The sequence below is a fragment of the Piliocolobus tephrosceles genome, chromosome Y, assembly GCF_002776525.5.
Source record: "Piliocolobus tephrosceles isolate RC106 chromosome Y, ASM277652v3, whole genome shotgun sequence".
NCBI lineage: Eukaryota > Metazoa > Chordata > Mammalia > Primates > Cercopithecidae > Piliocolobus > Piliocolobus tephrosceles.
In genome coordinates, this window is record NC_045456.1 from 17544098 (window position 1) to 17569519 (window position 25422).

The following is a 25422-nucleotide window of genomic DNA, read 5'->3' on the forward strand; positions in this document are numbered from 1 at the left end:
GGGGGAGGAGGGGGAGGAGGAAGAGGAAGAGGAAGAAGGGGAAGGGGGAGAAGGAGAAGGAACAAACTTTATTGAATTTAAAAGATTTTTGAAAATCCAAGTACACTTATGTAGTTTGTAAGTTACTAAAGCATGTGTCATTGATTGTAGGAACCATGCCATGATCAGCAGGATTGCAATAGGAAAAAATGCATCTTACATAAATCCATTGCAAGGAAGCTGGCCTTATAGATTCAAGTATCCATTGTTCCCTTTTTGAGCTACAAAATGAGTGCATCAGCTTTCTTCCAATGGAAATAGAATGACCCTACAAAGTTAAATCTTAAGTGCTTGAGTGGCTTTTAAAAGGGCTAACCAAAGAATTTATGAGTTGAGATCTATGAATGAAGGCATAGTACTTAGGGAACCTTTGGTAAAATTTTAATTTTTTAACAAAAATTCTTAAGAAGTTTTTTTTTTTTTTTTTTTACAGCAAGTCTTCTCATTTTTATTACTCAAAAAAGTTTCATTTTTTTATTTAGCTTTCTGACTCTGTGCTTGTGCCTTCAACACTTTCACAACGATTTTCTGCTCCTCGATAAGGAAAGCACGCTTGAACCTGTCACGAACACATTTAGCACACATGGAACCACCATAGGCCCTGCTGACATGTTTCTTTGTTTTGGACAATCTCATAAGAACTTTAGGTCTTACAGCACGAACCCCTCGAAGTCTGCCTGGGCACACACCACATGCAGATTTTGGTGCTTTCCCAACCTTCTTGGTATAAAGGTAAACAATTCTATTACCAGGGGTTCGGGACAGCCTAGTTTTGTTAGAGGCTGTATTGTAGGAAAGCCTACGTCAGTATGTCAAACGCTGGACCATTCTGAGTGCCTGATGACAACGTCCCCGGAAGAGGAAGAAAAAAGCCTCTTAAGAAGTTTTTAATAGAGGAGAAGCAATAGGGTTTGCTCACTCAAATTGTAAATGACCAAGAAACAAAATACCAGAATATGCAACATTTACCCCAAGTTATGAGATATTTTAAACTATGTGCTTGTAATAGTGTTGCTCTTCATGAAGACAAAAATTTACTGCAATACCTGCTGGATTAAAAAGGCACCAACATATTTATTCGGGCTCTCAATCTTTTTTCTACCATGTGAAAATTATACTGTCAAGTAGAACCTGAAATAGTAATTTATATCATATAATAGTAGAAACGATATGTTGGTATCTCTAGGGCATTCCTGATAAAAGGAACTCCTTATAACGGTTCTTCTATATATATACAAAATTTTGAGAATATATTATGACAACATGGGGTTTTGCTTAATATGCCCAGCTGGGGTGTGTACACTGAGCTATGGCTGATAAAAGGTAGATGCTCAAAAATTAAAAACTGTGAGACTCATTATGAAAAAGTAAGGAAGGGAAGGATAGAGAAATGAATATTTAGACTCTTTAAACTGAGTTCCAGGTTGATTTTGAACTCAGAGAGGGTGAAAATATCACCCTAGTCATCCCACTCAAATGTGTATCTCGTAAGTGTAGGAAATTTGGTTTTTCATTTTGCTTTTATTGTTGTGCTTTGCTGCACAATTCCCACTGCTTACAACACTGGCATTGCTGTCGAATGGATGACTTTCTCTTTATCTATGCAGTCCTTAATAAAATGCCTAGCTCAAAGAAGGTGCTTAATAAATTTTAGGTAAACAGATGGATAATTGGAATCAAGACAGATGGATGAGTGGATGGGTATCTGAATGAATGAATGTTAATAGAAAATAATAAAGGATGTGTATGAAACAAAGAGAAAGATGGAGCACTTTGAAGCTGAAAGGAAGAGTTACTAATTATAGAAGAAGGAGGATAAATTATCATGACCCTTCAGTTCATGGCATAGACAAGAGGAATAAATTGGACAACAGGAGATTGAGAAGACACTTCTGAGGCTACAGATTCTGATAATGTCTTCCCTATCTCCAATACACAGCATTGCACTCTACTTATTACAACAATTGCCCTCTTTGATTCAAACAATGCACACCTGATGCAGTTTGTCTGTCTCCAGTTTATAACATTGAAGTTAGTGTGCATTTTTTTTCCTATATTCTGCACCACTTCACACCTTTGACATGCAAGAAGTTATTATTTCAAGTATTAACAAGAAACTATTTGCTTAACTATCTTTCCACATGAATCCTACATATAAACTCAAATGTGCTAAAGAAAAGATATACATATTCAATGGATTCAAATGAATGCTTAAATAGTAGAGACTTATTGAGTGATTTGAGTGTTCTACATTCAACAATTTCAGTAGTATTATACAATCATCATTATGTCCTCCAGAAAAGTATAATGCTAAATTCCAGGCATTTCACATGGTAGGTGATTATATTGCATACAAATAAATTGGCTTTCCTGATGTTGGAAGGCTTTGAGGCTTGTTTTCTGGTTTCAACTTATAGAGAAATCAGGAATACAGATTCATAATACAGCTCCTTGTATCAATGTGTCAGTAAGCAACATTAAAAAAAAATTATTTTAAGTTCCAAGATACAAGTGCAGTAAGTGCAGATTTGCTTCATAGGTAAACATGTGCCATGGTGGTTTGCAGCACCTATCAACCTGTCACCTAGGCATTAAGCCCGCCATGCATTAGCTATTTACCCTAATGCTCTCTCTCCCTAACCCTCCCTACAGGCCCCAGTGTGTGTTGTTTCCCTCCTTGTGTGCATGTGTTCTCATTGTTCAGCTCCCACTTATGAGTGAGAGCATGCGGTGTTTGGTTTTCTGTTCCTATGTTAGTTGCTGAAGATGATGGCTTCCAGCTTCATCCATGTCTCTGCAAAGGACATGATCTCCTTCCTTTTAACGGCTGCATAGTATTCTATGTTATATATGTACCACATTTTATTTATCCAGTCTATCACTGATGGGCATTTGAGTTGGTTCTATGTCTTTGCTATTGTGAATAGTGCTAGTAAGCAACATTTTAAAATAAAAATAGTCTGGATTTTTCACTAAACCACTAAGGTAATGAGCTTGTTCTTTGGGAAACCAAGAGGAAACTGTTGTAAAAATTTAGATTCTTGTGGAAAGAGTACTCTCTTTTTTTTTTTTTTTTTTTTTTGAGACGGAGTCTTGCTCTGTTGCCAAGCTGCAGTGCAGTGATACGATCTCAGCTCACTGCAACATCTGCCTCCAGGGTTCAAGCAATTCTCCTGCCTCAGTCTCCCAAGGAGCTGGGACTACAGGTGCGTGCCACCGCACCCAGCTAATTTTTGCATTTTTAGTAGAGACGAGGTTTCTTGATCTCTTGATGTCATGATCTGCCCACCTCGGCCTCCCAAAGTGCTGGGATTACAGATGTGAGCCTCCATGCCCAGCCAAGAGTACTCTTTTAGGGCAATTAAGAAGGTAGGTGAATAAGGTATAATGCTGAGTCCTTTGATCTCTTTGGATCGCTTTGCTATTTTGCTGGGTTCTTAATAGCCCACTCAAGTGAGGCAGACAATGCTTAGCTATGCCCATGGTTGCTTAAGGTGAACCAGTGAAAGCTCTTATTGTCCATCCCCTGACTCTTCTATACTGGTTCTTATGAATCTCATGAATGCAGATACAAGTTGACATTTTTCAACTTGCTTTCATCACACTTGTGAATAGAAAAGGTTCTTCTAAAAAAACTTCTTACAATTTCTGGTAAGGGAAACTGCTGTGTTTCCTAACTATGCCACCACCTACTAATTCACACAGGACACTAGCCCACCAGTAAGTAGCCTGGTCAAGTCATATGACCAACTTTTATTTTCACCATTAATTTCTGATTGGCTGTTATATCTCACAGAAGGCTTTTGTGGAGAATCAGTCTCGTGGATTTTCAGAAGGGGGTGTTTCCATTTAACGATTGCAAACATGGCCAGTTCTCAGCATTATTCTTGTCAGATAAATATGAGTTCAAGGAAAAAATAATAAAGGATATGCAGATTCATTATAGGCAAAAGGAAGTTAAAAGGATTTTCCTCTTTCAGAGTTTATCCAGCTGGATTTATAGTTAATCCAATAATTGTTTTAATCACAGAGCATAACTCAGGGCACCTTCCCTCCCTCTCTCTGTCTCTCTGTATCTCTCTCGCACGTTCTCTGTCTCTGTCTCTGATAGTTCCAGGGAACCCAGGACTTGGAGACCCTTTGAGTTATAATCACAAGATTTGACTGAATGAACCAAGTATATGCTGAAGACTTTTACAATCATAGAATACCAAACAAAATACTAGCATTGTTGTGAATATTTGGGTGGTAGATTCTATTCTTAAATAACATTTAGGATCATCTTGAAGGGCTTATTTTTTCAGAAATAACTTTTTTAAAGAAGAATACCACAAACTTGATGACGGAGGGTTATAGAAGCCTATTAATTTTTTTTGGCAATTACCTCTAGGAGAAACTGAGGTCAAGGGAGTTATGGGTCATTCAAATCTCTGCAGATCACTTTTACAGTAATTGTGGGATGTCTTGATAGTCCTCAAGATCAGCATCTCAAAGCCATTGTCCTAGGAGTATTATTCCTAAAGAACGTTAATGGGGATGTGTTATGGGCTCAATTGGGCCTCTGACAAATTCATACGTTGAAGTCAAAACTCCCAGTACCTCAGAATGCATTTGAAGACAGGGCCTTTAATGAGGTAATTATGGTAAAATGATGTCATAGGGGTGGACTCTAATCCAACATGACTGGTGTTTTTATAGGAAAAGGAGATTACGACACAGACACACACAGAGGGTCAGCCACATGAAGACACAGGGAGGAGATGGCGTCTACAAGCCAAGGAGAGAGGCCTCAGGAGAAACCAACCCTACTCACAACTTGATCTTGAAATTCCAGCCTCTAAAACTGTGAGAAACGAGAGAAACAAATGTCTGTTGTATAAACCAAAAAAAATATAAACACCTATGTTTTCAACAACCTTAGCACTTTGCATAATTTTTTTTTTTTTTTTTTGAGACAGAGTCTTGGTCTGTCACCCAGGCTGGAGTGCAGTGGTGTGATCTCAGCTCACTGCAACCTCCGCCTCCCAGGTTCAAGCAATTCTCTTGCTTCAGCCTCCTGAGTAGCTGGGATTACAGGTGCACACCACCATGTCCAGCTAATTTTTGTATTATTAGTAGAGACGGGGTTTCAGCATGTTGGCCAGGCTGGATTCGAACTCCTGATCTCAAATATTCTGCCTGCCTCGGGCTCACAAAGTGCTGGGATTACAGGCATGAGCCACCACACGCGGCTGAAACAATTATTCTGTGCTCTTTTCTAAGCTTTTTTTTTTTTTTTTTTTTTGGCATAGATCCTTTGAATTCAAATGATTTTGAGAAACTATTGTTCCAATAGAATGCTCTGGGAAACATCACTCTACACCAAGCAGCTCTGATTAATGGGATTATGCACGTACCCCATATTCTCTTGGTTCAGATGTCAAGTTTTGTCAGCATTGCATTTGGTTTTGCTAGGTGGGATTATCAATGAGGAAGAGGGCCCTGAAAAGAAGTCTTGTCCTGGCTCTTTGGTGAGACTGTGTTTTCCAATGCAGGTGGAAACTTCGCCAGTAAATTTAAAATAACAAATATAATGCTTCCTACTGTCAGAGTGGTTTGAGGTTTAGCACGTTTTAATAAGTATTAATTGATCCCAAAAATGTTGTGGAAGAAAGTGGATTTTTGGTTAACATAGAAGATGAAGGAATAAGCTAAAAAATGTTAGGTGGCTTATGGGTGCATTTGAGAGCATAACTTCACAGTTAATTCCAGCAGCACCAAGTACTCTGTCTAGGTGAATCAGCTAACCCATCTGAGTCTTTGTTTCTTCATCCGTTAAGTGAGAGAAGATAGAAAATACAGTTTTGCCACCCCCAATGGATAAGATAATTAAATGAGGTGATTAAGGGAGGCTGTTTAGCAGGCAGCCTTGTATAATAACCACTCAGTAAGTGTTTCACGTTGTCTTTATCAAGGTTACCCATGAAGGAGTGGTATAGCTGGCTCCCAAATGATGTCTTCTGATAGCCAATCTCCTATTCATGTCTTTGTATATTTAATTTATACTTTTGCTTTTTTTAAGAGTTGAGGTCTCACTGTGTTGCTCAGGCTGGACTCAAATTCCTGGGCTTGAGTTATCCTTCCATATTAGCCTCCCAAAGCACTGGGCCCACAGGTGAGCCCCACCACACCTGGCTGCCTCTTGTATAATCACACTTTTGACACTGGTTGCTAAGAACAAATTGCCCAGAATTTAATCCTAACTAAGTGAATGGATAAAATTGCTATTATAATCCTTAAAAAAAGATCTATACCACCAGTATACAAATCGTCAAAATTGTGGTACCCCTACATATTTATAAAGAAATTTAGAAATTTAAAAATTTAACTCAAAAAGTAGTAATATCCGAAAGTTCATCAGAGAGACCGGTGAAATTTAATAAATATGTCTTAGTGAAGATTACCTAAACACCACAGAAAACAAAGTATATATTTGGCACAGCAAAGCCAATTTCTTCATCTTGTTTCATGACTCTCAAATTTTATAATTCGAACAGTTTTGATTTGTTTTGGTTTGGTTTGGTTTGGTTTGGTTGTATTTCACAGTTAGTTTGGTACCTGCATTTCTGGGTCTTTGATAAGGGTTTCATCTAGCTTCCTTTTACACTCTTAGTTCATTTGCATGCTCCATGTCTACATTTTTGTTAAAAATATTACAGTATGCCAAAGGACATATCTCCTTAGAAACCAGTAAGCAGGCCGGGCGCGGTGGCTCACGCCTGTAATCCCAGCACTTTGGGAGGCCGAGGTGGGTGGATCACAAGGTCAGGAGATCGAGACCATCCTGGCTAACACGGTGAAACCCCGTCTCTACTAAAAATACAAAAAATTAGCCAGGCGTGGTGGTGGGCACCTGTAGTCCCAGCTACTCAGAAGGCTGAGGCAGGAGAATGATGTGAACCCGGGAGGCGGAGCTTGCAGTGAGCCGAGATGGCGCCTCTGCACTCCAGCCTGGGCAACAGAGCGAGACTCCATCTCCAAAAAAAAAAAAAAAGAAATCAGTAAGCAACTTCCACTAACTCAACTTTCCTGTTCTCTCCTTGCCGCCCAATTGTGGGGTATTCATCTCTGTGCTTGTTCTGTTGTAGGTTTTCCTCACCCATCTTGCTTTTCACGTCAATTTTCCTTTCTGGGACCCTGGAGACACTTGAGTTTGAGACCCCTGTCTCAGAGTTCCTTTGAGATGATACAGAACAAAACTAACTTGCTTACGTCTGGGAAGCAGAAAAAAACGTCAAGAGTGTTGAAAATGAGAGTTGAAGAAGGTTCTGGTTGCAATGGAAGTAAAAGTAGGCAACGAAATCCAAGGGGTGAGAAAATGATGAATGTATCATGGCTTATACAATAAATCGAAAGATGGAATAACCCTTAGGGACTAAGAGAGAATCGTATAGCAAGCAGAAAGTGCTGAGCTTGTGCAATCGACAAATCAGAAAGAGTGAAGGAAAATCGTTGAAGATTTTTTAAATTCTTTTCCAGTATAACACCAAATCTGTGTTCATGTTGGATGGCTGTTAGCTCCAGGCCTGTTGAAGAGCAGGCTTCAGTTCATCAGGGCTCAGTTTGGTCTACGTTCTGTTGATGCCACAGATTTTCAAGAGTTGAGGACTGTTCAAAACCTCTCAGAGTAACAAAATGAGAATTCCAAAGCACCATTCTGATGCCACAGATGTTGAGAAGGACTCCACAGAAATTCCCTCAGGGAAACTGCAAGAATAGACCTCATCTGGCTCAGTCTAAAGTGAATATCGATGAAATTGGCATGCTTTGGGCATGGGCTAAGACAGAACATTTATGAGCAAGAAGGACGTGGGTGCCTGGTTTAAATATTTAAAGAATGGCTTATACTATTCTAATGGAGATGGATATACGAGTAGCAAGCTCAAATTCTTCTTGGTTGCTGTGGAGTTAGGAAGCACCGATGTACAAAGAACTGGCTTATTAATGGCTTTCATTAGTGTAGTGTATTTGAAATGGTTCAGATCTGCTTTTTCAGTCTCTAATTCTGTCTGTCAACTAGAATCAGCACAACTGGAGTGTATCACATTTATACATTCTGGACACTCTCTTATTCCATTTCTGGCATTTTTCTATATGAGCATCCAGCCTGATGGAAGTGTATGCCTTACCTGTGTCTGAAATTCTGTGCTATCTGGTTGGGAGGCATTTGTAGACATGCAATTTTCTGGCAATGCAGGGAGATTCTTCCTGTCTTACTCATATGCAGATTTCTCCTCACTCAGCCCCATATTGTTGAATCACCTCATCTTTTAACAGCCTGAACTTGTCATTTAAGCCTTTCACCAAAAACTAAGGGTCTTCCAGGCCCTGTTGTCTGTATGTGGGATACAGCACAGCGCTGGTCAAGAAAATGAGCTAATATCCACAAGGAGTCCACCGTCAAGACACACAAAACACTGAAACATAATAAACACTACAAGAATGCACCCTGAGTGTATAGGTGGCCACTTAAGAGACTCCATTAAGTTAAAGTCAGGGAAGACCACCCCGAAAAAGTAATGGATGTATAGAAGTTGATCAATACATATGTTGTGGGAGCCAGAACTAGGAACACCAAATACCATTAAAGCTCAGTGCAATGAGGTGCAGTGAAGGCATTTGTTATGCTGAGCAGTAGCAAATTTCAAGATGCATATTAATTTTCCAGTGAGCTTGTTATAAAGCCTGTGTTCTACTTCTGCCCCAACCATTGTCTTTCCTTAGGGAAGGATGGGGCTCCAGGCAGCTGGAATTTACAAACTGCGATTTAGGATTCTAAGGCTGGCTGTTAATTAGAAATTGGGTTGGAGCAGAGATTGCAAGGAGAGTGATTATATCAACTTTGTGTAAACCCATGAGTCGATGTGGAAGCAGTTCAGAGATTGTCCTGCTAATGACATACCATAGTAGACACTTCAGTAGGGGAATATGAGATGTATTTAGTAAGATCCTTGCCAACAGTGTACAGAATTGGAAGGGAGCAAGTCTGTACACAATTAATTGGGTAGAAAGTTTTGTAGTCATATTGGAAAGACATGTTGCCACCTTTGACTACAAAGTGTCACTGGTATAGAAAATTAAAAGGATTGGAGAGATGTTTTCAGGGAAAAAATGAAGACCATTTCCATCCTTATGAATTTATATAGATGAACGATTCATTGTGGTGAAGTAAAGAATGTGGAAGGCAGAAGTTTAAAAAGAGAAGCCAGTTAGTTCCTGAGACAGTGTAAGTTCTAGGCACCAAAGATACTGTAGTATCTTTTAATAAAGCCACTGGTCTAGTTCTGCCTCAACCTTTCTCTCTCCTTAGGACAGGACCAGGTTCCAGGAACCTGGATTTTTATAAGCCGCAATTTAGGATTCTGAGGCTTGTTGTGAATGAGAAATTGGATTAGGGAACAGATTACAAAAGGGACAGTGAAGATCTCCAGGTGATTGAATATGTGGACATAGAATTCAGAAATAAGATTTGGAATGGAAATGGGGACATTTTGGAATCAGTGGAACTTGAAATTCCTTTGGGTGGGGGAGGTATGCAGAGTGTGAAAGGAGCCTGCTACAGAACAAGGAAGAGGACCAACATTTTAGGATACAGTAGAGGATGAAGAAAGTAAGCAAGACAGCTGGGCAGGATGAGTCACTCCTGTAATCCCAGCACTCAGGGAGGCCGAGGCAGGTGGATCACTTGAAGTCAGGAGTTTTAAGACCAGCCTGGGCAACATGGTGAAACCCCGTCTCTACTAAAAATACAAAAATTAGCCGGGCATGGTGGTGCATGCTCGTAATCCCAGCTACTCGGGAGGCTGAGGTAGGAGGATTGCTTGAACCCGAAGGCAGAGGTTACAGTGAGTCAACATCACACCACTGCACTCCAGCCTGTGCGACAGAGCAAGGCTCCATCAAAAAAAAAAAAAAAAAAGAAAGAAAGAAAGAAAAGAAAAGAAAAGAAAAAGAAACTGAGACTTTCCAGAGAAGGAGAGCGAAATGAAGAGAAAAGGGTGACCCAAGAGCCAAGGGCAGAAAAAGCACATTTCAGGATCCAAGACAAACTGCAGCACATGTTTCCAAGAGGTGCAGCCATACATATGTGTAAGAGAGCTGTCAATTTTCATTTGGATTTTAGCTTCACCGAGCACTTGAGTTCCACTTCACAAATATGAAGGCTACTCTTCTGAGGATATGCAGATTCTTACTGAGCTCAGTTACAGAGGAGTATGGAAGGAGGAGAACAGAAGATAATGAGGATCCTTTTGCTGTTTCCATATGTAACTTCCCTTCTTGCAAATCCCTCACTGCTCCTGTGCACAAACTCCTTTAGGAAGAAACGAGTGATTGTCATGACTCCCAGCAAGAGGTTCATGGTGGGGTCCCCACTTCCACAGCACCTCCCTTCTTCGTTGTGTAAAGAAATAGGTCTGCAAAACTTCAGGGTTGCAAGATGGCACATGGGGTTAGAACCACAGAATAGACACAGGTTTCCCCAAGTTTTCGTTGAGTGGTTATTGCATGGCTACCATAGGGGTGTGAACTCCTTGATCAGTACTTCTGTGTACATTCATTGTTCATTGCTACGATTAATAACGCTTTTATATTGGTGCTGGTATTGGAGAGTGTTTGCTGTGCTGTCTCTCCATTAGATGCTAAAGCCAGAGTAAGCCTTTCGATTTCCATCTCACCATATTTAACCTCTTTTGAGGTTTAGCTCAGTGTTGTTAATGGTGCATAGCATGTTCTTTTCCATACTCAATTTGACAAACTACGGGGAGTCTTTGATCTTATAATTTAAAGACATCATGTCTTATTTCGGTTGACAGATAATCTCAGAACATTTAAGATTTAATTGAATTGGATATGGTAAAAACATGTTAACATTATTGAAATACTAAAACCCCTAAATAAAGAAGTAAGCATAAACTATAGTGGCTTTTTTTTTCTGGCACAGATGGTGTATATTTGTAATTGAAAAATTAATCTGTCTTTAGATTACCCAAGGGAATTACAAGAAGCTTATCTACTTTAGATTTTTTTAAAGTGTTACAGAGTAATTATAAATAGACAGTAGTAGTATTAATCAATCTTTCTAAATTGTTGTTATTTGGATTCTGAGTTGTTAATTAATTGACTAATATTATACAATGATGATGTCAATTTATTTCCTCTTCAAAATGTGAAGATACGAGAAAAATGTAACCCCCAAATGTAATTATTTCCAGTTATTTTTCTTCTTTACTTTTAGAATACTATATTCTCTATTATTGAACAAGTCTCATCCTTTTAATTTTGATTCATTCATTCTTTTATTAGTGTTAGAAAACTGGATGTTAACTTTTTAATTAACCCTACTGTATTTGAGGGGATTGGTAACAATTCATTTACTATGTTTTAATAATTATCTGTAGATAAAAATGTATGATTTTCCCGGGATCCTGTTCTTAATACTAAGTAAATCAAGTAATAATAATATCAAAGTTAGTACTTTTAGGTAAATTCAATTACTGGAATTTGTCTGATTACTGAGAATTTTTGAGAAAAATTCTTGGCCATACTTGTTAAAATAATCCACTTTATTATATCTGCCTGATAATTTTCTAGTCAATGAAAGCTTATCAATCACTTACTTTGCTCATTATATAAAATACCTTCAATTGATTTAATAAACAAATATATGCTTGAATATTTTGAAGGGCATGAAATCTCAGTAGAAGGTATCCTATATACAGGCATGCAATGCATCATAAGTACATCATGGAAAATTGAGTCTCCATCTCCTCAAGCATTTATCCTTTGTGTCACAAACAAAAATAAAAACTAGAAATACATTTTAAAGTATCATGTGTAGTTATTTATGCAGTTCTGTTCCTCTAAACGCTTATATTCCGTCAATTTTCAAAGGAACTTTCCTAAGTGTAGCTTTAGCTAACCATGGTGATTAGTTTATATCATCTCAGGGTAGACGTATTGTGGCAAGAACTTACTTATTCTAAATTTACTATGTTCTGGATTACAGTTTAAAATCAACTTTGGGGCTGGGCATGGTGACTCATGCCTATAATCCCAGCACTTTGGGAGGTCAAAGCTAGCAGATCACCTGAGGTCAGGGAGTTCAAGACCAGTCTGGTTAACATGGCAAAACCCCGTTTCTACTAGAAATACAAAAATTATCCAGGCATGATGGTGCATGCCTGTAGTCCCAGTTACTTGGGAGGCTGAGGCAGGAGAATCGCTTGAACCTGGGAAGCAGAGATTGCAGGGAGCTGAGATTGCGCCACTGCACTCCAGCCTGGGCAACAGAGCAAGACTCCATCTCAAAAAATAAAATAAAATAAAATAAAATAAAAATAAAAGAAAATCAACTTTGGGCATTTGAAGTCTACAGCGATGGTGTTATATGTACATTTTCTTCAAATCTAGTTGTGTGTTTTTTTGCAATAATGTGTGTTGACCTTGTGACCTGAGCCTTTTTACTTATGTGAGCCCCTCGGTAACAAGGAACTTGGTGACTATCTTAGCTGGTTTTGATGTCTTTGATTCAGGACATAGGACATATAAGACCACAGTTAATTCACTATCACCTTGACTAGTGCAAGTCTTGTATATCTCTACTGGAGTTCTCTGGAACTGCAGATGACTGAACATCTATGTGACTTTCAACGGTTATTGAGCTTCCTGAAACCAGTGTACACATGGATTTTCTAGAAGGGTATTTCCAACTAGGGGTATAAGATTTCTTGTATTGAACTATAGTTACGATGCTAAGAATAGACAATCCAACCAACTTTACACTTATTGAAAAAATATACAGCCCACCCTAAAGTAATGAATGAAGCTCAGTTGTTAAAGTTGTTACTTGGACCTGAGAGTTGTGTAGCACCTGAGGGGACAGAATGAAATGGGGAGGTCATTGTGTCGGTGAAACTATTAACATAGAGTTGGGCTGGGCACGGTGGCTCACACCTGCAACCACAGCACTTTGGGGGGCCAAGGAAGGAAGATCACTTGAGGCCAGGAGTTTGAGAACAACCTGGCCAACATGGTGAAACCCTGTCTCTACTAAAATACAAAAAATTAGCCAGGTGTGGTAGCACTCACCTGCAATCCCAACTACTCGGGAGGCTGAGGCAAGAGAATTGCTTGCACCAGGAGGCAGAGGTTTCAGTGAGCTGAGATCACACCATTGCACTGCAGCCTGAGAGACAGAGCAAGATTCTGTCTCAAAAAAACAAAAACAAAAACCCCACAATATTAACACGGAGCTATGTGAAAATTGTCTGTCTGTGAGACCAGAACACAATCTCAGTTTAGCAGAGTGTGTGCACTGAGAGGTGAAAGGTGATAAAAGCAGACACAAATGTGTTAGCAAGATTTCCTACAGTCTTGAGTGACAGGTCAACAGGTTAATTATTGATATGGACGAATAGCAAGGAAGTGATGCAAAGCAGAGAGGAATTAAAACAGGTTCAACTCAGGTGGTTTACAGAAAGGAAGAGAACATGAAGTGTTTTCTAATATATAATTTTAAATTTGTCTATTTGCCTTAAAGAACGCATGCTGCCTAGTACTAATTTAGAAATATGTTGGAAAAGGTAGAGATGTATTTTGTTATGCAGACAGAAACAAGAAATTTGGAAATAGATGTAAAAGGTGGAAGAGTAATTTTGGAAGAGGAAACAGTATCAGTTATTTACAGATTTATTATGCTTAGTGCATCACTATATTCAATGGCGGTTGTATAGGTCGGAAAAAAAAAACGGACAAAAATCAAAGAAGAGAGAAAAAACAGAATACTTACATCCAAGAAACCATAAGAATATGCTAAGTAGACAAAAGGAGTTTGGTCAAATGGAGCCAAAGGAATAATAAAGATGAATGTTCCATGTTCCTCTTGGGGCATTTGTCTTAGAGGCCTTCTTTTCATTAAAATGTTGTAGTAATAAACTAGAAAAAATTATGTGAGAATGAGGTGACAAACTGGGCCTCATGTGGTTCAAGTAGCTCTGCTTTTAGCAGAAGAACAAAAGAGAATTTGGGTAGAAAGAAGATGCTTCCCTCACCTTACATATGTAGCCATGTTTTAGTTACTACAAATCTACATGATGCATCCTCAACTGACTTGGTCCTAGTAAAATGTCACTCCAGTAGATGCCCCTAAATCCACCTTCCATCACCTGCTTTATTGGTGGCCTCCAGCGGTGGGATGGGGACCCAACACCTGGGAACTGTAGGGCTCACTCTCCCCACATGATGTCTTTAGAATTGGCTGGCATGGTTGGCTGTGGCTAGTTTCCAAAGAGTGGCCTTGCTCCCTCTTTGTGCCCTCAAAAATAGTTACAAGAACCAAAAGCATTACTAGAAACTCTACTCTGGTGATTAATTTTATGTGTCAACTTGACCGGCCTGAGGGATGCCCAGACAGCTGATAAAACATTGTTTCTGAGTATGTCTGCCAGAGTGTTTCCAGAAGAGATTAGCATTTGAATTAGTGGACTGAGTAAAGAAGATCACTCAACAATGTGGGCTGGCACTGTCAAATCCCTTGATGGCCTAATGAGAACAAAAAGGCAGAGAGAGAAAGGGTGCATTCTCTTTCTTCTTGAGCTGAGACATTCACCTTTTCCTGCCCTGCAAAATCAAGGCTCTGTTTCCCAGGTTTTGGGGCTCCAGGACTTACACCATCAGCTCTTGTTGCTTTCTGGACTTCAGTCTTGGATTAAATTACACAGTGAGCTTTGCTAGGTCTCCATATCTTGCCATAGCGTGAGCCAACTCCCGTAATAAATCTCCTCTCTCTGTATCTATATCTATTTCTGTATTCACCTATATATGTATCCATCTATTTATATCTATATTATTTATATTTAATTTATAGATAAATAGACATATCTATCAATAGGATAGGTTTATCCTGTTGATTGTATTTCTCTGAAGAATCCTCATACAGTTATTGAAGACAGTCAGATTATGAGAAACAAAAATCAGCCAAAGGAATTCTCCGTGGTCCTTGGTTGACTGTAAAGGGCCTGGATGAAAGTGAAGACAGAAAGAATTATAGGATCCGGAGCCATATGTGACCTGACAGTTACTCTCATGCAGGTCTCATTATGTGGAAGAGCATTCTGAGGTTCAGGCAGGCTAAGTCACTTGCAGAGGTCACATGGTGAAGAAACGATGAAGCACTTTGCAGATCAGACGCTGGCTCAGCAAACCCATGTCTTCCTCATCTCAGGCACACAAGGCTACATGCACTTCCAAGCCTCCCATGTGCCAGAGGTCTTTGTGGAGCCCAGTTCTCATCAGTGGGGTTGGGTGGGGCTGCTGTGTGCTGGGTGCTACTTATGATATGCAAACCCTCATGATCTTTTCTGTTCCTTGCTGGTTGCAATGGAAAAAAATCCCGGCTTGTCCTTCGGTGTCTCACGTTGGAGTTGGCAGAACCACAATGTAGAAGAAATCTGGTTTCTAAGATCAGCCATTAACAAAAGCTCCCTTTTCAGTAACGCCCACAGAATAACATTCTCTGAATGAAGAAAGAGCAGACATAAACCCCTGTAATTTCTTCAGTTACTTGTATTTTTCTGATGCCATTTATGTTCGTTGAGCTACTGTTATTTGAGGCTGATGTGCAGAAGCCACTGGTATTACTGTAACTGATTCAGTCGGTGGATTAAATGTCTCACAACAAGGCCATCTGCTAGAAGTGGGGGAAGAGCAATAATGCCCTCAGGCTTTGACAAGCTTCTTGGCTGGCAGAAGAAAGTGGAGTCAGGCTTTGAGACTAGGGATTTAGGAGGGAAAATGAGGCCACTCAAAGATGATAATATCATAGCCACACTTTACTATTGTGCCTTGTGGTGAATTTGCATGGAGATGGCATATGTCGAGGAGTTCAACAGGGCTGCTAAGTTTCTCCAATTGCCTTTCCAATGATCAGCCAAACACCGTATTGGTCAGTACATATATGATTTTAAAACACAGAATTAGAGAGAGAACAATAGAGAGAGAGAGAGAAAGAAAGCTAACTATAAGAGATATTCGGATAACGCATATTTTGCAGTGAGTTTGACATTATAATTGAATGACTTTAGACATTACAATGGCATGTGCTAAAATGTTTTCCACAGGCTGAGATTGCTGCCTCGCCCTTGGTCTACCCCCGAGTTTCTCAACCATCCCACTGTCAGAGGCGTTTGAACCAGAGCAACTCCACCATCTTGAATAGGGGCTGGGGAGAATAAGGCTGAGGCCTACTGGGCTGCATTCCCAGGAGGTTAGGCATTCTTAGTCACAGGATGAGATAGGAGGACCGCAGAAGATACAAGTCATAAAGATCTTGCTGATAAAACTGCTTGCAGTAAAGAAGCTGGTCAAAACTCACCAAAACCAAGATGGCAACAAAAGTGACCTCTGGTCATCCTCATTGCTAATTATACGCTAACTATAACATATTAGCATGCTAAAAGACATTCCCACCAGCGCCATGGCAGTTTACAAATGCCATGGCAACATCTGGAACTTACACTATAAGGTCTGAAGAAGGGAGGAACCCTCAGCTCCGAGAATAGTCCACCCCTTTCCTGGAAAACTCATGAATAATCCACCTCTTGTTTAGCATATGATGAAGGAGTAACAATAAGTATCCTTGGTCTAGCAGCTCAAGCCACTGCTCTACCTATGGAGTAACCATTCTTTATTATTTTACTTTCTTAATCAACTTGCTTTCACTTTACTCTATGGACTCACATCAAATTCTTTTTTGTGCGAGATCCAAGAACCCTCTCTTGGGGTCTGGATAGGGACCCCTTGCTGGTAACACCACTACTGCCATTTGGGAGGATATATTTCCTATGATGGAAGCTGTCACGTGCCCTGTAGTATCGCTGGGCCTCTGCCTGCTAGATGCCAGTGACAACCTCCCAGTGAGGACAAATAAAAAATGTGTCCAGATATTGCTAAAAATCCCTAGAGGACCCAGTTGACTCTGATTTCCCCTGGGTAGCTAAGCATAGCCAGACCTTACCTTTGTATAAATGAATGAAAGAATGAATAAGCCATTTTCCTAACAAAGGTTACTTTACATTTGAAATGCTAGAGCCCTTTCCCCACTTCTCTTTATGAAGACAGAGATCACCTGGAAAAAAATCTATGCACTTAACCCTTCTACTAGGTAGCCTTGGGTATAGACGGAAAAAAGCCCCACATCCTGGAGCAATCAACATTTAGGAAAGTAAAATCACGGGAGAAATAGGGTGTCATACAAGTCGCTACTAATTTCCTTGACAAACACAGTTTTGAGGAGCAATGTTAACTCTGAAATCACTGCTTTCTCCATCCTGAAAGATTTTTAGAGAGGATTCCTTTCAAAATTGGGTTCTGTGACTCAGTGTTTCTAGTGGAATGCTGTCACCATGAGACCCCGTGACGCACTAGCCCAGGAATGCCGGCAATAGCCAAGCAGAGCCCTGTGCCTGTTCTCTTCCTGGCACAGAGGCACACAAAACCCAAGCAGGCCCGCCCAAATCATATCCTGGGCTATGGGAAAGCCTTCGTGAATGAGCTCATTGAAGTGGAGAGATGAAAATAAGGGAGCTCTGAAACTGGGAGGGCCTTCAAAGGATTCCTGGGGGGAATTCCTCTGCCCAGAAAACAAGGTAAGGGGCCTAAAGCCCAAACGAGGACCCTCCTGCTTAGTGGGGAAAGACAGAAAGCTCCACTCTCTTCACCTCGTCCCCCAACCCCATAAAACAAACCTATTTGGGATGTTTCAAATGCCAAGTAGTGCAACAAATCACTTTGCCAAACGTGATCTCTGAAGTCAGGGGTGCTCAGCTCCGGCAAATGCCACTCTGTGTCTGCTCATCCATACAAGACGCTTTGCAATGAGAATGTTTACACTAGCCCCCCATAAAGCACACAGTTACAACCCATCAGGAGGTACGCAATCAGCAACCAGGATGCACTGTCTGCTCTGGGCTGAGAGGCTATGAGCTAAGGCCATTTGTATATCTGAGTCAATGAAGGTGGTGAAAAGGGTTTGGATTTCTATCTTGCATGTGGAATCTCATTCTCTCTTGGAGATAATGAGTTATGGGATCATCTATCCTTCCCTTCGGAAATGATCTGAGATGACACTGTAGCTCCTCACCCTCTGGGACTCACTGATGTCTGTTAGATTTTATAGAAAGCAATAGAGTTCAGTATACCGTCTTTCCCCTGTCCTCAAGCTAAGTGATAATATCTGGCACCCCAAAGGGTGTCAGACTGCTTTGTTGATCTTACTTCTGGAATACCTCTAATCCCTAACTGCGCTTCCCACAATATCAGTGCCCTGCCTTAAATGAGATCTACAGTATGCACACATCTCTGAGGATGGCTCAGCTCTCCTGGCCCCCAAGGAATTCCAGGTGTTCCATCCCTCCTAATTCCTCCTGAAGTCTCATAACTTCCACCAGGCATCTTGTAATTCAGCCTAGATGACCCAATTTGCATTTGCACCTGTCAGTCAGCCTTTCGAGTTCTTGGTGGAGAGAGTGGAAAACATTCCATTCTTACCAGACAATTCCTCTCCATGCTCCAGAGCTGGCAGAGCACCTAATTGTGATGCTGGGTAAAGTGGGTCTCCAGGGGCACTGGGCAGCTACAGTTTTGAGGACAAGCACCCACACACAACCAGTGGGCCCCAGGGCAAGGGCACTGTGAGGCGTGAGACTCTACCCAGTAAAGTTGGAGGCTTCAAACCCGTAACTCCACCAACGATGGAAAACTCCAATTGCCTCTGGAAGATACTGCTGCTTTCTTCTCCAGGAAAGCACCTTTTGTCTGCTGAGACTAATATTGTGTGTGGAAAGTCCCTTACCACGTAGTGTTCAGACACTGGAGAAAGGGAAGGGGAGTGATCACTCTGAGAGAATCCATGAGAGAGCTGTGAAGCTGACGGAATTTCAGAGCGCGGGGTGTCCTTTTCATACAGTAGACCTGAGTGTGTGCTGCTCGCATTCCAAAATAACAGGACAGGGCAGCTGAGGACCTATCTAGAGACTCTCTGCCTATATAAATCAGCTTTCCTTCCAAACCATAAAGCCAGGGAACAATAGAGCTGTGAATCCTGAGAAGCATTTTGATTTTGTGTTCTTTCACAGCTGTCTCATTAGCATACGAGATAAAGTTAGTTAGTTGCAGGTTGTCTTTTTTTAAAAAAAGAACAAGACAGGTGGAAAATCTATAAACACCTGCTAGATCAGTAACTGCCTCTCAACAAGACCAGCTGGCACATCAACATCTCCAGGAGACCGGATCTTAAATGGAAAGTGAACAGTTAATGTTCCTGAAGTACCTCTTATTTTAAAGCCATAGGAAACCTTTTGCGGGGAGGTGGGGGGTATCTCCCCAAACTCCTTTGCATAACAGGAGCTCTGCACAAAAGATAGGAAGAGTCGGTCACCCTAGGCTCCCTCAGCTAGGCGGTTGGTTTACGTTCTTTTGAGAAACCATGGAGTGATTATGTGAAGAAAGCCTATTCTCTTTACCGGTGCCAAGAAAAAGATTAGACAAGAAAAGGTCACTGGGGGAGGGAGGGGTGAGTGGTTGTTTAATTTTTAACAACCATTGAGCACTCCATAGCATGGCTGTTCCCCACCACTGTATGATGTTTCAAACATTAATTGAATAAAGGGATGGTGTAAGCAAAGCTAAAAGTAGCCCTAAACAGAATGCTCCTTTGTGATTGGTGAGAATAGTTTGAGACTGCATAGTCATGGGACCTCAGAAGGACAGAAAGTCTACAACCAAGTTTGTGTTTTTTAAATGATTAGATCCAATCTGTGGGTATTAGTTAAGTTGTCAAAATATTTCTTTAAATGGTTGCCTGGGTGCAGTGGCTCACTCCTGTAATCCCAACACTTTGTGAGGCCGAGGTGGGAGAATCACTGGAGCCCAGGAGTTTGAGACCAGCCCGGGCAACATAAGGACACTCCCATCTCGACAAAAAAATAACAAAACATCGCCAGGCATGGTGGTGTGCGCCTATAGTCCCAGCTGCTCTGGAGGCTGAGGTGAGAGTGTCGCTTGGATCCAGATCAAGGCTGCAGTGAGCTATGATCGCACCACTGCACTCCAGCCTGGGCTACAGATCAAGACCTTGTCTCAAAAAAAAAAAAGGACAGATGTTGCAGGGATGAAGAGTGGGATGAGGTGGGTGGAGGTAAGGAAGCACAGGACATCTTTGGGGAAATGACAGGGAGCAGGTGAGACAGAATCCAGAGATGTAGAAGGGAAGTTAGCACAAACATTGGCCTAAGCCCTCCTCGTAAGGGGCTGCAATGTAAAACGAAAACTTTCGTACTACAGGAGATTCCAAGGACTCCTTATCCAGAGCAATAAGGGGAAATCTAGCAGCAGTTGTAATCTTAAATTCCTTCTAAGAGGCAGAAAAGACACAGACATAGAGGAGAAGGCCATGTGGAGATGGAGGTAGAGAGTGCAGTGATGTTGCCACAAGCCCAGGGATGCCTAGAGTCCCCAGGAGCTGGGAGAGGCAGGAAGGGTCCTGCCCTAGCATCTCTGGAAAGAACTAGATACAATTGTAGCAGATTGAACAGTTGCCTCCAGAAAGATAAATCCATATCATAAAGCCCAGAGCATGGAATATGACCTTATTTAGAAAAATAGTCTTTGTAGATTTGTAAATAAAGTCAGATCTGGAGATGAGATTATTCTGATTTAGGGTGGCCTTAATTCAATGACCAGTGTCCTTCTAAGAGACAGAAGAGGAGACATGGACACAGAGGAAAATGCCATGTGCTACATGGAGACAGAGGCAGAGACAAGTGATATGGCCACAAGCCTAGGGACACCTGAAACCCCCAGGACCTGGGAGAGGCAGGAAGGATCCTCCCCTAGAGCCTTCAGAGGGCATGCCACCCTGCCCATACCTTGTTCTCAGACTCCTGTTCCCCAGGACTGGGAAAGGATATAATTTTTTTGTTAAACCACCCATTTTGTAATAATTTGTTACAGCAGTCCTAGAAAACTAAAACTAATAGACTAGTACAGATTCATGACACTTCTGTGTTGATTTGCCTTTGCAGAGAAGTAGGTACCATCCAGGCAAGGGTTCAAAGAGGCTGGTAGAGAGCTGGGCTCAGAGCAGGAGGAAAGGCCAGGCTTTCGCTGAACTCCTGGATGGACACAGGCTGTGGAAATGTCGCCAGCAACTGGCTGCTAAGAAGACAGGTCAGTGTGTTTACCTGATAGACCGAATTCAAGATCAAAGGAAGCTTCAAAATCAATGCATCAGTTACTTCCAGCAAGAATTCCACGAAGACCCTGAAAATCTTCTATGTCTGTAATGTGGCCGACTCTGGCTGAATATGACCCTGCAAAGGGAGTAAAAAATGTATCTTGTGTTCCAAAGCTTCTCAATGTATCTTTTCATTTGTGCCTTTCAAAAACCAGTGTGATTCTACAGGGCTGGCCTGTCTCTACAATGTGGGCTGTAAGACACCCTACTGTACCCTTCTGACAGGTTTTTCTTAGCTGATTGATTGGGAGGGGTACAGGCACAACCCCCTTCATGGGAGGAAGAGGCGTCTGCTTCAATAAATATATGACTGTGGCTGACAGATTAAAGAGACACTACAATGGAGTTACCTGGATTCTTAAAGTTACACAAACAAATGAGCAAAGAAAATTCAAATAACTCCATCAAAAACTGGGCAAATGCCATGAATAGACATTTCTCAAAAGAAGATATAGAAATGGCCAAGAAACATGCTTAACATACCAACAAACAAAAAATGATCAACATCACCAATCATCAGAGAAATGCAAATTAAATTAAAGCCACAATGAGATATCAACTTACCTTGCAAGAATGGCCATTATTAAAAAGTCAAAAAACAATGAATGTTGGTATGGATATGGGCAAAGAGGGAATGCTTGTACACTGCTGGTGGGAATGTAAATTAGTACAACATCTGTGGAAAACAGTATGGAGATTTCTCCAAGAACTCAAAGTAGACCTACCATTTGATCCAGCAATCCCACTACTGGGCGTCTACCCAAAGGAAAAGAAGCCATTATATGAAAAGGACCCCTGCATGTATATGTTTATTGCAGCAGAAATCACAAATGCAAGATATGGAATCATCCTAAGTGCCCATCAACCAATGAGTAAATAAAGAACATATGGTATATATACAGCATAGAATACTACTCAGCCATAAAAATGAATGAAATAATATCTTTGTGATGGGGCTGGAAGCCATTATTTTAAGTGAAGTAAGTCAGGAAGGGAAAATCAAATACCATAGGTTCTCACTTATAAGTGGGAGCTAAATGATGGGCACACAAAGGCACACAGAATGGTAAAATATAAACTGGAGATTCAGAAGCTGGGAGGGTGGGAAGGAGGTGAGGGATAAATAATTAGATATTGGGTACAATGTACACTACTCAAGTGACAGGTGCACTAAAACCTTAGACCTCACCACTAAACAATTCATCCATGTAGGCAAAAATTACCTGTACCCCAAAAGCTATTGAAATAAAAAATATATAGTTTTAAAAGTTACTGCAACTATAGTTGGTGTGATGATTAGTTTTATGTGTCTGCCTGGCTCGAAACTGGTGACCAGTTGTTTGTCTAAACACTTAGTCTAGACATTGTTGGGAAGGAACTTTTTTGTTTGTTCGTTTTAGAGACAGGGTCTTGCTCTGTCATCTAGGCCGGAGTGCAGTGGTGCAAATCACACAACTCACTCCAGCCTCAACATTCTGGGCCTAAGCGATCCTCCTGCCTCAGTCTCCTGAGTAGCTAGGAATACAGGCACAAGCCCCAGTGCCTGGCTAAATTATTAAAAGTTTTACAGTTATGAGTCTTGCTATGTTGCTCAAGTGGGTCTCACTATGTTGCCCTGACTTCAAGTCATCCTCCTGACTCAGCCTCCCAAAGTGCTGGGATTACAGGCATGAGTCACCAAGCCCAGCCAAGGGAAGGGATTTTTCCTTTGGGATGTGGTGAACATTTACTATGAGTTGAGTTTTAGTAAAGCACATTGACCTCCGTAACATGGGTGGGCCCCATTCAGTCAGTCAAAGGCCTCAAGCACAAAGACCAATGTTTCCCAAAGAAGGAGATCAGCTTCCAGACTCCAACATAGAAATTCAGCCTGGGTTTCCAGCAGTTAGACTCAGGACTGCATCATCCACTGTTTTTCCGGTCTCCAGCAAGCCAGCCTACTTTGCACGTTGTTGCCAGGCTCTGGCACAATCAAATAAACCTTTCTCCCTCTCTGTCTTTCCTCTCTCTCTGCACATATAGGTTGGTGCAAAAGTAATTGCATTTTTGCAATTGCAAATTGTTTTTGTCATTAAAAGTAATTACTTTTGCAACAATTTAGTACATGTATCTGTGTGTGTATGTACATCTACATATACTTATGTGTATGCAGACATGTATATGTGTGTATACGTAATACACACATATACACATATGTATATATACACTATACATTCATCTATATATGTGTATATTTCCACATGTGGGTATGTGTATTATGTGTATATATTCTGTATGTGTGCATATATACATGCATGTATATAGGTGTATATGTACATACAAATGGTATATATGTGTATATATACATGCATGTATATACGCACACACACAGTACATATACAGTACATATATACACACCCACATCCTATTGGTTCTGTTTTTCTGAGAACCCTGACTAATATGAGTGGCTAAGGTATTTTCTTCTTTAATTTTTATGAGTATACAGTAGGTGTATGTATTTATGGAGTATATAGGATATTTTGATGCAGGCATACAATATCATATCATGTAAACTTTGGTATCTATCTCCTCAAGCACTTATCCTTTGTGTTACAAACAATCCAATGATACCCTTTTAGTTATTTTTAAAAAATAGTTAAATTATTATTGACTATAGTCACCCTGTTGTGCTATCAAACACTAAATCTTATTCATTTTTTCGACTATTTTTTGTACATCTCGACTTCTCTTCCACCACCACCCCCACTACCCTTCCCAGCCTTTGGTAACTGTCATTCTACACTCTTTTCCCATGAATTCAATTATTTTAATATTTAGCTCCCACAGATAAGTGACAACATGCATAATGTTAAGTCTCCTAAACCACTTTGTGTCGGGAGGAGGGACAGAGAGATACAGACAGAGAGAGACAAAAACAGAGAAAGAAAGAGATAAGAGACAGAGATAAAGAGACAGAAGGAAACAGAGAGCTGTTTTTTGTATATGAAGTATATATTTCTCATCATCTCTGAATGAAAAATTGTATGTATTGAACCCTTCCAGGGTGGTTTTGTTATGCACTGTCTTAGCTAACCTAGAACTACACGTTACAACATACTCTTCCGTCTGTGTTTCAGAGCCATTGCATTACTCACACTTCAAAGCTTTCACAGACATTGTTGCCTTTTATTCTTATAATACTTCTCTAAGGTCAAGCTAGGTGATATTTTTACTGCCACTATCATCACTTTCTTGTCTCATTTACAGATTAGAATGCTGATAGGAACAAAACCAGAATTTGATCTTTTCATGTTGACTTCTTATCTTTTTTATTACACTGTGCTCCTAGTATTATGAGGTTCCTATGAGCATTCAATTCATGTGTCTATGTTTGTAGCACAGTGTCTGATACATAGTATCCAGAATAAACAGCCTTGATAGTAACAATTAACAGTTCACATCAAAGCACCACTCACATTTAGTTAAAAAAAAAAAAGTGGATGTATATAAGGAAAAAACGTAATTTAGTGGATTATCGATGTTCATTTATATCATTTTCATACAGGTCTTGTGTGAAACTGGCCAAATGCATTAATCTGGCACCTATAAATGCGAGTTTCCAAATGTGTTCTTTTCCTAGAAATGTATGTATTGTTTAAGTCATTGTGCCATTGTGCATGCATGCTCTTCCTGGGAAGTTTAGAGTGACAGAAGATGTTTAAAGACAGACGCGAATCTTTGAAAATTGCATTCTCTGAACTGCAAAGCAGATTACTCCACAATCCCTTGAGTAATGCAAAGCTACACTTTGAAGCACAGAACTAAAGTGTTCCTGAGAGATTGGCCCACTACCCATCACCCTCTTTAGAAAGGCATTAGGCTGATACCTTAATAAGGACTCTGTAAATAGCATTAAAGAATGACTTAAGTTGTTTCCTTGAGAACACTAACTTCTGTGTCACTGAAACGTTTTGCTAGTAATTATTTAAGAGGGAAATTATCAACGAGCAGAACAGAGGTGAAATTCTTTAAGTTACAAAATGCTTTTAACGTATTCTAGAAAAGAGACCATT

At 40.5% G+C, this 25422-nt stretch overlaps 1 pseudogene across 1 annotated transcript; it reads right to left on the reverse strand.

Moving 5' to 3' along the window:
- Positions 1 to 449: 449 nt before the first annotated feature.
- On the reverse strand, positions 450 to 882 carry LOC111536229 (annotated as a pseudogene). The gene has a single exon (XR_002729680.2). The product of XR_002729680.2 is annotated as a 60S ribosomal protein L34 pseudogene (transcript).
- Positions 883 to 25422: the final 24540 nt, after the last annotated feature.